The sequence below is a fragment of the Notothenia coriiceps genome, unplaced genomic scaffold (genome assembly GCF_000735185.1).
Source record: "Notothenia coriiceps isolate Sejong01 unplaced genomic scaffold, NC01 NC01_scaffold00019001, whole genome shotgun sequence".
Classification (NCBI taxonomy): domain Eukaryota; kingdom Metazoa; phylum Chordata; class Actinopteri; order Perciformes; family Nototheniidae; genus Notothenia; species Notothenia coriiceps.
Genome location: NW_011351702.1, coordinates 578,200 through 584,556, shown reverse-complemented (window position 1 = coordinate 584,556; position 6,357 = coordinate 578,200).

The following is a 6,357-nucleotide window of genomic DNA, read 5'->3' as shown; positions in this document are numbered from 1 at the left end:
CCCGCATTTCTCCCGATTTCTGACAAAATCAGATTTACTCAGGACTGTTTCCACTCGGACTTTAATACAGCTACACCATTGTTTGGTTTCCATGGTAACACGTCTCTTTAGTAGCGCGCGCAACTGAAAGTCTGAGAGGGTGAGGCAGATAGTCACAGAAAACAGAACAAAAATCGACAACTACTCTACTCTCTGCTCACTCCTTTCCTGCCCACACATATGCTCCATCAAGGATGGTGCTACAGGCCGCAAGGCATTGCACTTAGATTAACATTAACATGCTTATATTGTAGTTCTAACAGCTCCGGCGATCCACTAACACCCCCCCCCCCCATTTTGCATTTTTGCATGTATATTGACCGGTGCTAAAGAGGATCAAGAAAGAGAAAGGAAAAGGTGGTGGAGTTTCAAATAAATAAAAGAATCTTAATAATAAAGTGTTTCCACACAAATCATAATGTTTTGCATATTATTTGGCGGCCCACTTGCAATGCGTTCAGGTTGCTCTATTCCATTATTACTATTAAACGTGTAGATCTTTCTTAAAGTTTACAATCGCTTTTTGTACCATTTCCAACAGTGGAAGCAGCATCCCCCGTATAAATGATTGTAGCACTTAGGGGTTACTTTGAGCAATGAAAGGTGCTTTACAAATACAATTTATTATTATTACTAGATGATGGTGGTGATGCGTTCAGGTTGATGGTTTCCCCCCACATTGAGAGAGGAAGTGGGGTCCAGGGTTTTGGATTAAAATGCCTCTCTTCCACCCGCGTGCGAATCACAAATCCCAGCGAGCCGCAGAGCTTCCCCTCGCCCAGGAAACCCCTCAAACACCCCGTTAAAATCCGCAGCCACATCCCCGTGTTTTCATCTCGCCGGGCACAGAAAACACACTCTGTGTTTTAATTAGACTGGTGTGTGTCCCAGTCCTACATGTGGACTCCAGTCTGTCTGATTATCTTCAAATTCAGTTGTCGTGCCTCGTTATTAGATTCGGTGGTGCGCTGTTGAAAGTAACATTTCTGCATTTAAATGGGTAAAAATGACCAGACCTTGGTTAGATATTTAGTAAAGTTGTGTAGTTTGAGAGAAATGTTGATCCTCTGGTCTCCTGTGATGGCATCTGATCACCTTTGAGCATGCGTCAGCTGCAAGAAGCAATCATAAACTGACTTTTTATCCAGTTTAAATGAATATTTCAACCATACACCTTCAAGATAATGGTGCGTTTAATTAGGATGAAGGCTTGTCTTCTGGATCTGAAGTTATCAGAGAAACAAGCTGAGCTAACGTTAGCGGCAGCCGAACAGAAACTCTGATTTTTAACCTCAAACTGAAACTTTACTCACTGTTTAAGGAGAGGAGACGCTGAAGACTACAACTCCCATAATCCAACGCTGCAAAACCACTAAACCAAACTCCAGATTTCCTCATCATTTGACTGAAAGAGAATTACAGATTGTGCAGTATATAAGTATTTATCTTAAAGCTACTATAAGTCAACATGCTGTACGTCTTTTCCGTGTTTCTGTTGATGAATACAAAGTCCGTCCTTATCGTTGAGGCCTCTGAAAAATATATAAACAAATATTTTTTACCTCAAACTTTATTCACAGTTTGAAGAGACGAGAGGACGCTAAAGACTACAACTCCCATAATGCAACGCTGCAAAACCACCACTCCAAACTCCAGATTTTCACATATGTTGAGCTCTTGTTGGCAGGAAATTACAGATTGTAGAAGTATTTATCTTAAAGCTAGTATAAGTCAACATGCTGTACGTCTCTTCCGTGTTTCTGCTGACCAATGGAAATCGCCTCCTTATCGTCGAGGCCTCTGAGGGGATAATTGAGCGGCCTATCAGCCCGAAGCAAACCCTAATTCTCCTCTCTCAACAGGCCGCTGTCGGCATGCTTTATGGGATTATTTTCAGCGTACAGCATAGGCCTCCCTCTTTCCCATGTACAGCTCCCCCCCCTCGCTCTCCTTGTTCCTGCCATTCACCTTCGGATTAGTGCGTCCAGCTTCCGGAAACGAAGCACCGCTCGGTGAGAAAGAGACTCCCAGAAGCTGAAGGACAGGAAGGAGCTGCATGAGTCTTCTGGGGGATTGTTTGTTATAGAAGTTGACAAAGAGTCGGCTTGGTTTTCGCAGAGATATCAGGGAAAACACACTCTTTCGGAGCAGATATACTCAAGAGACTGAGTATAAGGAAAAGGAAATGAGTATTTGTTGAATGCATTATTGTTTGCCGGTGTTCCTGTGCGTTCAGGGTCAATGATAAGCTTTACTAATCTCTTAATGTTCACTGAGGTAGAATTACATTCCTTGTTGACATTTAAATATACCCTCGGTTAATTGGCAGTTTATATTCATTAGGGTCCTAATAACATGGCACACCAAGCTAGATGAACTCATTAAACATGCAGTTATTGTAGAAAATCCAGCTCCAATCATAGCAAACTATGGCCATTAGCATGTATTCCACCCAGTGATTTAGATTCGCGCCAAATTTCTATGATTAGTTTTTTGCCCAACGCTTCACCTTTCCACCAAGTTTGAAGAAAATTGGTTCAGAAGACAAAATACTTCTTAAGCGGAGGTAATGGGGATTTTTGTCCTAGAAAGATAATTGGGATATGACCTGTGTTGGTACTGTTGTAAGACCAGAGATAGAGAATAGGAATTGGGGAGAGATTGCCTTGAATTTAAAGAGTTATAAGGTTTCCAAATGTTGAATTATGAAGATTTCTACCTCAGTAAAAGTGACCCGACCCCCCACTGTGGGTCACTTTTTGGTCCAAGCAGAAAAAAATTGTTAAATCTTGTGTGTCGACAAGATCTCTTAAGCTGCACTGCCTTTAAACCTGTAAGTGGAAATCAAGTGTGAAAGCCACTTACATCGAGAGATAATGCTGTGTTAGATAATCTGATCTCACCTTTAGGAGTACTCTAATGTCTTTCATTTAGAGCATTATATTTTCCCTATCATGTAAAGTTCCTTTGACTATACGTGAGTGAAAGCAATGGTTTCCTTGAGCCACACTAACTTCAAATCTTCCAGTTTAATCCTCACTCTGATCATTCTGAATCTGAACGAAACAATAAGTTTGATTCCTGTGTTAAATATCAAACGACAGGTTGGTAATGATAAACAGGTGCGCCCAATACTTCCACGTATATCTAATACAAGAGGAATGTGGCCTATATTGGATGAATGTTGAAAAAGAAAGACGTAAATGCATCCAGATTTCTAAATAACAACTGTCAGACTTTGATTCCTCGGCTCTCGCTCGCTGCCAGAGGCACTTAAACACGTTCTGATCAGACCTGTGAGTGCACCCGGGGGGCCGATAGCACACTCATTAAAACTCAATCAAACATCCAACAACAGACCTCCAGACTTAAGGTATGTTTTAAGCTCAGAGCAAGGATTCAATCCAATAAAAGGAGTAATCTGATGGACCACACACGGAGCGACAGTCAAGCTGCCTTTCTAAGAACTTCCAGGGAAAGATAGCCTATCGCTCTGCAGATCTGGTGAATCACAGGATGACGGAAATGATTTGGGATGCAGCCTAAAGGTTCAGCGTTTTGGGGTTAGATGGCTGGGAACCAGTGCTGTAAGCCATGCACACATGAAGCAGAAGATAGCCATCGCTCCGTTGGGGTCCGAGGCCCGAGATGAAAGACATTCTGACGGCTGAGACAATGGAGATCATGTAGAAACCAAAAACAGCCCGAGGACGAGAAGACAACTGGATTCCTCTTCAGTTTACAGAACGTGTTGCTGCCTTCTGTCGAACAGGGGAGGTTCAAGTGAGCAGAAGTCGCTCTTTCTCTCGTTTCAGCGATCTTCTGCACCAACTGGTGTCAAATGCTCAACGTCCAGGAAATACTTTGTGTCTGAATAACCCTAACTTAAATCTTTGTTATAGCGCCACCATCTGACCAAACTGCACCACATTGTCCTCAGCATTTCCCCTGAGACACTATATGTGAAGGAACTTAGAAATACAAATATACATTTATGTTTGAATACTTTTATTGGTGTTACTGTTTAAAAAGTCCCGCAGGCTTTAGGACTGTGGCGCTAATCTGCCTGAGGACATGGCAGTGAAGCACTTTGTTGATGCACATTTCATTTCCACATTATAGCAAGGCAGTCTCTCAAGCTGGAACAGCAGAAGTGGGACATACAAGAATAAAGAAATACATAAAGGTGTTATTTTGCTACGACCAAATGTGACCCACAGCGGGGGGGTCGGGTCACTTTTACTCAAGAAGAAATCTTGGTGCAAAATGCAACAAATGCCTTTTAGGTATTTCAATTTCAGGCAATTATCCCTCAAATCCCATTGAGTATTTCTAGTCTTACAACAGCCACCATGTCCTACTTCTGTTCCTTCTCTATTGCTTGTTTGTCTGCAGGATATCGGCAAAACTACTGAACCAATTTACATTACATGACATGTTACTTGTTAGACGCTTTTATCCAAAGCTACTTACATACATTCAGTACCGTGGACAATCCCCACAGGAGCCATTTGGGGGGAAGTGTCTCAGGGACACAACGACATGCTGACTGCAGTGGGACTCAAACTTGCTACCCCCTGATTCAAAGTTCAGCACAATAAGTTCAGCGCACTATTCCACTGAGCCACAGCCTACATGAAAGGTAGTGGAAGTGTGTAGCATTGGCCAAAGAAGAACCCATTGCATTTTGGACCACATCTGACTCAGTCGGCGCATACACACCAAGTTAACGTTTCTATGTGATGGGCGCTTGGATTTGTACACTAAACACATTTTAATGGTAACAAAAAATGTATTTTCTTGAATGGTATTAAACCATTGCTTCCACTAAAGGAAGGTACTTGTCATGATAGGAAAACTTAATATATGCTCTAAATGAAAGACAGTAGAGCACTCCCAAAGGCCGGTGAGATTAGATTATCTAACACAGCATTATCTCTCGTTGTAAGTGGCTTTTCATGTTGAACCACATCTGCTGATAGCACATCTGGCTTCTGACTGTGTGTGTTGGTGTCATTATTAACATACCTCTAAATCCTATCATCATTACGCAGCACTTGATCTCAGGTTACTGTTAATGGCTTCATCATGTGAGTGTATTCCCTTTGTCTGCAGCTCTACCTGTGAACACAGAGGTGTCGGCACACTGTCTATTGTTCTGGAAACCCTTTCAAGTTAAAAGAAGGCATCATTATAATTCAGAGTTTGGTCTATTACCACTCAAAGCATGCTTACATCCAAATAAATATCTATCATTGTGAATGCAAGATAAGGTTAGCTCCATTAAGCTCACTAATAACCACACTCCAAACCCCATTAACACTCATTTAGTTTGGGTACAAAATAAAGTGCTTTTTGGCAATTAAATTAAGATTTGAACGCAAGTTTAGGGCACTAAAGATGAGTTATTATAAGAAATGTGGAAATCATTTTGATAATTTCTGTTAACTTGATAATACACATTGTGTTTAATGGTACCAACGATTTACCCGACATAAAAAGGCAGAGTTATCCCTTTTAATTATAAGATTTTATGCAATTTCTTTAAAGCCCAAAAGTCCATTTTATGTATTGTTTTAGCTGTGTGGTTGTTTTTGTTGGTTTATTTGTAATATTCAAAACATATTGAGAGTCCAATGGTAAATATTCTTTAGCATTAAACATGCATTGTAATTTGAAAGAGTGTATTTGTGTCAGAAAGCCTTTATATTATATATCAATGGCATTAAGAAGACAATACAGTTATTTAATGCCGTTATTTGTTGGACAATATATCCTCCAACAAATCTGGCCTACGTGAGTTTACAAAATACTTAATAAGAGTCATTTTTAAGACACTTTATGGTTGTTAAATGAAGCTAATCCACATTCCCTTCTGCTGAGCAGAGGTGTGACCATGGGAAGTGTTGGATCAGATTGAAAGGGGTCCGTCAGGGGGATTTATTCCTGGTGTTGTGACAGATGCTGCCATGCATGCATGAGATGTTTCCATGCATGCAGTTGCGTGACGAGAAGTTTCCCAACATGCATCTGCTGCATGTTCAGCTCAGAATCAGAATGACTTTATCCGTCCCACAGAGAGGACATGTACATTGTGTGTGTGTGTGTGTGTGTGTGTGTGTGTGTGTGTGTGTGTGTGTGTGTGTGTGTGTGTGTGTGTGTGTGTGTGTGTGTGTGTGTGTGTGTGGCTAATCCCTCTCTGTTATTTCTGAAGAGCAGGTTTCTTCCCTAGACTCTGGAGGAGGTCATTTTGCATGTTCAGCTGTCACTGACCCCCTCCCCCCCCCTGCTGCTGCACATTCATGACCAACTGTGTCC